At 33.4% G+C, this 8,804-nt stretch overlaps 1 pseudogene; it reads left to right on the top strand.

Annotated features, from left to right (window-relative positions):
- Positions 1–1,836: 1,836 nt before the first annotated feature.
- On the top strand, positions 1,837–6,714 carry LOC140039349 (uncharacterized; annotated as a pseudogene).
- Positions 6,715–8,804: the final 2,090 nt, after the last annotated feature.

Here is an 8,804-nt window from a genome sequence, read left to right as displayed (position 1 = left end):
AGTTTAAGATTATAGTAAGCCTATTATTCAGCATAATGTCATTTAACAGTACATATATTTAAATGTGAAATATTTTATAGGAAACGTAGGCTACGTCTGTGTCTTTTATTTTTTATATGCAACAAATTAGGTAAAACAATTTATTTATAAACATTCAGTTTACTATTATATACATAGTATTACAATAATGAACATTGATTATAAGCATGGAAATGCAATCCCATCATTATATCCATTATAAAATTGCATCATATCGCCACTATATGTCGTAAATGATGACGTGCATGTGTATTCGTCGTACGTCCGTGTACGTATTATTCCGTGCCTCTTCACTGTCTTGTTTATTAAAATTAAATAAACACCCGATATGAGGATATTTATTAGGCATGATAATTAGAATGTTCTATAACCAAAAGGGTTGAAAAGAATTTCTTCAGTAAAATGATCATTCTGCTGTTGAATAAAAAGCGACTCGCAATCTGAAACATTCTCTGAAACCAATCGGAGCTGCTCCTTCTGGTATCTGTTTCCTTCTCACAGCTGCTACGTCTTTCTGCTGCCCGTCGGGGATTCCCCTTTTTAAAAAACACGCACACGATAATCATACTGTACGATGGTTTTTCCATGGTCAAAATGTAGCGTTTTAATTTTACTAATATACCTGCATGTGTAAAACGATCATATCGGCGAAGAAATCCCCTTTTTTTTATTTCTTTATTTTGAAAAGTCATAATTAAAATTAAATAACTATAGGCACATAACTTGTCAATAAATGCAAAATGATCAATAAGTAGCCTATAAAACATTTATTGTCTTACAACGCTGTTATTGTTTTAACTACTGTAAATATACGAAGGCCTACTATTTATACACTTATTATATTATCCTAAAAAATGAGCTGGTATCCACGCGTAGGTTGAAGAAAGATTCGTAATTGTGGCTCTGGTAATTTTAAAATCATATTAAATTAACATTTTCGAAACTATAAATCAGGGATAATCTTTTCGAAATCTTTTTAGAACTTTCAAACAAGGGACTATTTTTTAATGATTTTTAAAAAGCACATCACTCCATTAAAACCTGTAAAATAAAAATTAAAACACAAATTATGTATAGGCCTATAATAGGATAAACATTATAATGTATACGACATTTAGCGCGACCAAAGTAACAACGCAATCGATATCAAACGCAACCGCTATATGATTAAAACAGCGTACTACTAGCGGCGGCACTTCCGAAATAAAACCGTGGGCGACTTTGTGATGGGGCGACTTTGCGTTGGGGCGACTTTGCGTTGGGGCGACTTTGCGTTGGGGCGACTTTGCGTTGGGGCGACTTTGCGATGGGGCGACTTTGTAATGGGGCGACTGTGCCGGGGCGACTTTGTTTTGGGGCGACTTTGCGATGGGGCGACTTTGTATTGGGCGACTTTGTATGGGGCGACTTTGCGATGGGGCGACTTGACTGGATCCCACTACTACTACTACTACTACTACTACTACTACTAGGCCTGCCTACCTTTGCAATTAGATGAATCGTTCGAAAACAGGCGGATTGATAGGCCTAGCTAGATAGAGTAATACAACACACCTTTCGTAGTACAGCAGGTATTTTGAGACAGAAAGTATACTTTTATTTAGTGTTAGTGTTATATATAATCTAGCATAGAATAGCTAGCCGCTAGGCCTATGCCTAATTAAAATCATAGATCCGGTTACCTAGCTGAACATACACACAGCACAGGTCCTACCATTTTTTTTAATAAAAAAATTGGCCACCCATGACGAAAAGGTTTACCTCCTAACCATTTGACTTGGAATTTTAAGTAGATAATTGATTACAATACCATCTGTTTGGTAGTGAGGGCCTTCACAAACAGGGCTGGTAAAATAATTATTTTCCTAGCTAGAGTGGGAATTAACTTTGGTACCTCCTCTGTTGTTACATTACTAGGGCTAGCCAGTGTCAATTTTAGTACAGTATTAATTTGATGATTTGGTATATTAATTTTTTTTTAAATTTAAATTGTAAAATTGTTTTCCCTTATTCTATACCTCTTCACACTGTGCTTTATTGTTTTACGTTTAGTCATGCAGAAAGACATAGCACAGCTTCTGGGCCGACCAGGACAACAGTTTCTACTCACCTTCCTACAACATCGACGCCTATAGAAGGTGCTTATTTAAGAACTACACTATCTGGTGGTTCAGATACAAGGTATGAAAATTTAGATATAATACAAATTTTGTTATGAAATATATTACTAATAATATTAATACCGTACTTAAATTAGATCACATGGGATTCACATAGTGAACGGTTGCTTTCTACACTCACGATTACATGGCTTCAACACTCACTACTAACTGACTTCTCAATAGGAACTCTACAAATATAACTATAAAATATAGAAATTGTCATTGATCATAAATTGTTCTTTAGAATTTCTTCAATATCTGGAATTGATAGATTTAGCAGTAACTCAAGTACTGTAACCGCTTTTCCAAGTGCTTCTGAAGATGGAAGGTAAGTTTAAACTAAAATTGCAGCGCTTTAACTTTTCTGTTTCACTTAATTCCAATGGAATGAACACAGCAAAATCCTTGTCTGTGGCTTGATAATACCCTGCACTCTTTATACACTATGCCAATCTGATTACTGTTATTGAGAAATAAAATGGCATTAAAACTGTTATTTTTTTAGTATAAGCAACATTAAAGAAGAGGACAGACCCAGATGCTCTGCTGAAATATTAAAGTAAATGAATTCTGTATACTTTTCATTTTATATGTTACAATGTATTAATTTTAATTACATAGTTTAAAATCCTTTCCCCCTCGATTGCTAGTGTTTCTAATCACACAATTAAGAGGTTGACATCATTGCACAAGTATTACTATTATTCTTTCAGTATGACCATTGACATTAACTTGTCAAGTGAATCTGAGTCAGAGAGCACTTGTGATGAAGATGAAGATTATGATTTATATGAACCATCATTTGACATAAGCCTTTGGTAAGTCATCATCTATTCCTTTAACCTAAACTTCATTGTGATGCAGTAAAGCATCATTTAAAAAAAAATTAATGTTTGAAATTAAGTCATACATACATTTTTCAGTCCCAACAATGCACTTAACCTCAGAGAAACCTCATTCGTTGAAGAGGAATTTGAAATTGAGGCAGAAAATGATGATCCATCCAGTCAGATTGAGGAGGACATTGAAGGGGTGGAAGTTGAAAGCCCTTATGTTAAACACATTGATATTATGGAAGAGTCTGACTTTCTTATAAAAGATGAAACCTGCATAGTGTACTTAAACTGTTTGAAAACCTTGGCAGAAATCAAAATCAACAAATCTTGTACTAGAAAATCCTGTAGTAGTCCTGTTGATCTGCATTCAAAGTTTGTTGGTTCTGCTGTGTATTTCAAATGGGTAAAAAGTCTTACTTTCAATTTTTGTAAACATTTTATCTTAATTTAATAATTCATAATTCTAATTAATTCCTGAAACCAATTTATGAACAAGTCTATGGTACCATCAAACAATGATGGTTGCTATGTAATGTGTTTCAGCTTGTCAAATGACTTATTTTATGAAATTGGTTTAATGGTTTATTTAATAAATATATTATTGTGATCTACTTAGATTTGTACAAATGGCCACCTGAACAACAAATGGTGTTCTCAACCAATTCTAAAGAACAAATTGCATGGAGGGGATTTGTTAATGTCTACGGCACTTTTAGCTTCTGGAAACAACTATGCAAAGATTGCTCTTCTGGCCAAGTTTTTAAAACTTCATATTCTGAATGTCAACACCTACTATAGAATTCAGAGAAAATATCTTGTGCCTGCAGTTACTGAATTATGGGAAGATACCCAGAAAGAAATCTTGACAGCACATGAAGGAAAAGATGTTGTACTGCTTGGTAGGTATTATAATATAAAATGGAGGTGTATGGAAAAAAAATAAATGTGACTAAACTAAAGTTCATAGGTCAAGGCTTCATTGTGCAAATGAAAATGCAGGATGGAACTAAATTACTGAAAAACGCTAATATTGTTTTTGACGAGTTATAGTGAAGAGAAATTCTATTAAAAACTGTTGTTAGTGGTAGTCAGGTACAAATCTACTTATATACAATACAAGAACGTTATTACTGTAAATATTTTTTTTTCATAGGAGATGGAAGGATGGACAGTCCAGGACACTCTGCCCAATTTTGCACATATACTATGATGGACAATGCTGACAAAAGTATTTTGTCAATTATGACAATTGATAAGCGGGAGACAGAGGGCAAAAGTAGGATTTCAGAAGAGTGTTTCATTTCTCAAACAACAAAATGTGAATGTCGTTGAATGTGTAACCGATGCACACTTACAGATTGGCGCATTGATGAGTATGTTTTATTTTTACATCGTAATTCTAGATGATCACCAAAATCTAAAATAAATTTTTGATTAACATGTTTTTATTCTGTAAAATATGGTTTATTTTTATATTTGTTTTTCTTCATCACTCTAGAAAACGAATATCCAGACATCAAACACTCACACGATATTTGGCATGCTGCCAAGAATCTAGCAAAAGCATTGGTTGCAGTAAGTTTTTTGGTAATTTGCAGACAATGTAAATTATTTTATTATAGTTATACCCTAATTTCATAATATGTAAAATAGGATATTTATTATACAAATTAATACTAATCTTTTGTTTCATTGGTATTTTTTATACAATTTAACAGGCTGGTCAGAAGAAAGACTGCAAAGTCTTATTAAGTTGGAGCAAAGATATTGTAAACCATTTCTGGCATACCTGCGAGACTTCAAAGACATATGATGAATTTCTTGTATGTACATGTTTTAATTTAATGGTGCACATACTGTATATACACTCTCAAAGACAAGTTATATTGTTCTTGAACATAAACTTTAGCACAAGATCTTCTTAATTGTGGAATTAATTTCTTTATTCTGGTTCTACTATGTTCATCAATTTTAAAGGCTCACAGCTATCTTCAGATACTGACATTGTCATATTATCTCTGTGTGTATCTGATATTGTATCCATTTTTTCCATATTTAAAAAAAGAAATCTGTATTTGAGATATGTATTTTACTGATTTTCTTGTTCAATGATAGGGAATATGGTGTGGAATTCTTCACCATGTGGTGGATGAACACCAGTGGGCTTTATCATATAGTGATGTTGGTACAGCCTCCTGTAGTCATGGACCTCTTGAGAGCGAGAGACAAAAGGGATGGATGACAAAGGGTCATCCAGCGCACGATGCACTACGAAAGATCGTCCTAAACAACAGATTCCTAAAGAAAATCCCATATTGGCTTAATTTTCGGTGAGCAAATTGATTAAAAATAGAGGAATGGTTTAGACTGTACAAGCATTTCTGTGCATATTCTGTAGTATTGATTAAAGCTAAAAAAAAAAAAAACAGGTGCTCTAAACAATAAATATACATTTCAACAGAACAATATACACATAATAAACACATTTATTAGTATTACTTTAAAACTTGCATATTTTATTGCATTTGACAACAGTATTGACTTAGCTATTTATATATACATATTGTGTATTTTTAGTGGAACTGCTGAACTGGAAAATTTCCACCAATGTATTTTGATGTATGCGGCCAAAAGATTCCATTACAGTCCACCAATGTACAAAGTAAGGAATCTTCTGGCAGCATTGGATTACACAGCAAACCATCAACGAGAGATCAAGAAAAATAAAGATGGGACCACAAGGTACATTCCATAGTTTTTTACAGTTGAATATTAATTGGCTATATTAATTACTAAATACCGTACTACATATGAAACCGACAAGTCTATTCTTAAATCAATTGTATCTTTATGCCATGTACAACGGAACTAGCTACAGGTATATGGGCAAAAGAAATTTGACAATTAATTTTAAAATCGGTTTTCCCGAATTGCAATCTAAGCAAAATATTCCAAATTGCTGTCAAAAATTATAAACAATTATTTTCTGTTGTGTAGATATCAACGCTTATTTAACAAAAAAAAGTAAGAGGTGGACAGTGGTGCCTGTTAAAGAAGAAAAGGATTACAGCTACATCCAGAAATTGGTGGAAATGGTTGTATACAGAAGACTACTTGATGAAACTAGCATGTAAACAGTAACAGGCTTAGGAGAAGATGACCCAAGAAGGCTCAGCAGAAACATTGCTTCAGTACCAGCACCACCAACTCATCAACTAGTTGAAGAGAAATTGTCAAGATTTTAAACAAAACTATGATGTATCAGTTACCTTTCTATTCGTGCAAACAGTACTGGGCAATTCCTGTTAAGTTTTTAATGTATTCAGTTAAAAATGATTTATTTTTTTCTGTTATGGTACTAAAATGAGCAATTAAATTTGGAAATCTATTTGTGGGAATTGTACAAAGGGACAATACATCTTTAAATTCGTCCTGGTTGAAAACCAACATACTGGCCAAATGCATCGGGGTATTTGTCCCGTACTGCCCATACACAACTGGGTATTATATTCTGATGCCAATACCGAGACGACCATGTGGTCACAAAACATACTGCCGGTAGGCTGTATGTTTATGACCCCTATTCCATTTGTTGTCCATAGGCGCTGCTAATATATCTTGATGATAGGCTCGTGCCAATTGCAACATTGCTTCATTTAGAATGAGCAACTAAAAGTCCTAAAATGAAAAAAAAATGTTTATTTAGTATTTTTTGTTTAGTTTATGTTATGCACTATTTTTCAAAATAATATAAGCTGGTAACAGGTCTGTATTTTAACAACAGTACTTATTAAAAATAAAGCAGAACTTTTAAAATTAGTTTGACAAAAAGACAATTCTTTTTGTGTTTTTTTAGATACACTATATCGACACTTTATCATTGTAATGCATTTTATCAATAAGTATGTTAAATTAATATACTGTAATGTTTCACACGTGCAATTACCTGAAATTTGTTGTGTTTTCGTGTGTATAGCCACAGCCCACTCTTTCATTTTCAGTTTGAATTTGCCAGCAGTTGTTGCAAACACACCAACTTGGTGTAGTTGCTGGTGGTACAGGATGATGACCTCCCTCTGGTACTTTTTCTCTGCTGCTTCCTTTAGTTAGTAGGTCTTTAGCCTCTACCTCTGTCAATGCATTAATTTTAACCTAAAGTAAAATAAAATTGTTATAAATTGTTTACTGCTAAATATGGAAATATGAAATATTTATCGTGAGGAATCTTTGCCATTTGCCACCAGAATTTCAAATGTTGAACCAGGTTTCACAATATCTTTTTACCTTTATGTATTACTGGTCCATTGACAAGTAACATTAACAGTGAAGCTAATTAGTTGCGAATATTTCTAAAAGTATTGTCACAAAAATAGTAAATAACCACAGATCCTATAGATTTTTATATATATTGTATATGGAAATTATAGTATTAATTATTAGTAACATATTTCTAATTAAAAAATCCCAAGGATATGATTAGTGTATTTCTTTTTATATACAGTACAATTCAATAGTTAGGCTACTACTACTAGTAATAGGCTAGTCTTTAAAAATAGAACTGGCATCTCTCGTCAAAATCACGAATCAGTTGCCAGTACAGTGGGCTAACTTGGGCACATTTTACTAGCCTATACTCGATAATTAGTAATGATGAACCGATCGGACCTGGCAAAAATTAATACGGGTAGCCAACGAATACTTAAAAATGAGTTTAAAGCATAGGCCTAATATTAATAAAAAGACAACGTGAACCTGAAAGGTAGACCTACCTACCTACCTAGAGTAGCCTAGGCTAGAGTAGAAGGCTAGGCCTACTATCCTAGGTAGGTACTGTGCAAGTTACAGCTTAGAGCTAGGCTTAGTAGTAGTAGTAGCCTAGAGAATCTGAACTAGGCCACAAGTATACATTTTATTTGAGAGAAACTAAGTAAAAAAGAGTAATATATTTACCGACAAATCTATGGGTTTCTTGAATACATTAAAACAAAATTCGTTCCGCAACTAGGCCTAGGCATACACTGCCGGCCGCGCCGGCGGCGCGCGTTACGTACAGTTTGGCTATATTATATGCATAATCATAAAACTTCCTCTCTCGCGCGATATGTGTAAAAACATCTCCTCAACCGTGACAAGTTGTAAACAATCTTAATTAGCATATCATGCATAATTCATACCCGTGGTTTGAAATCTTTGTTTACTTTCGCTCGGAATGATTTTCCAGACGAAATTTAATCAAACTAATTTACCTGTTAATTACGTAAACTTGTTGTTTTTGGCTCGAATTTTTAACTTAAAGTGAATAACTTTAATATTACTTTGATATGGCCAATTTAAATTTAGAATATTTTGACCTTCATTTTTTGTGTTCAAAGGGACAATACAACTTTAAGTTAGCATTTACCCCAGAAGAATGAACAATCAATTACTTAAGAATATATGCAAATCATTGTAATAATTGTTGAATTGACATATGCTCTAAAGTTAGCTTTTACACTAGAACAATGAATAATCAATTATAAGAATATATGCAAACCATTGTAATAAACGTCGAATTGACATAAAATGTTCTACGTTAGCTTTTACTCTAGAAGAATGAACAATCAATTATTAAGAATATAGGCAAACAATTGTAATAAACGTCGAATTAACATATTATAATGTTCTAACGTAAGCTTTCACTTTGGAAAAGTTATCTCTAGCGCCCTCGGGACCACGGGCTGGCCGATATGTTTAGCGCCCTCGGACCACAGGCTGACCAAAAGAAGAA

Source organism: Antedon mediterranea, chromosome 2 (assembly GCF_964355755.1).
Source record: "Antedon mediterranea chromosome 2, ecAntMedi1.1, whole genome shotgun sequence".
NCBI classification, from domain to species: domain Eukaryota; kingdom Metazoa; phylum Echinodermata; class Crinoidea; order Comatulida; family Antedonidae; genus Antedon; species Antedon mediterranea.
Note: the sequence above shows the minus strand (reverse complement) of the source record. Positions and strands in the feature narration are given on the sequence as shown.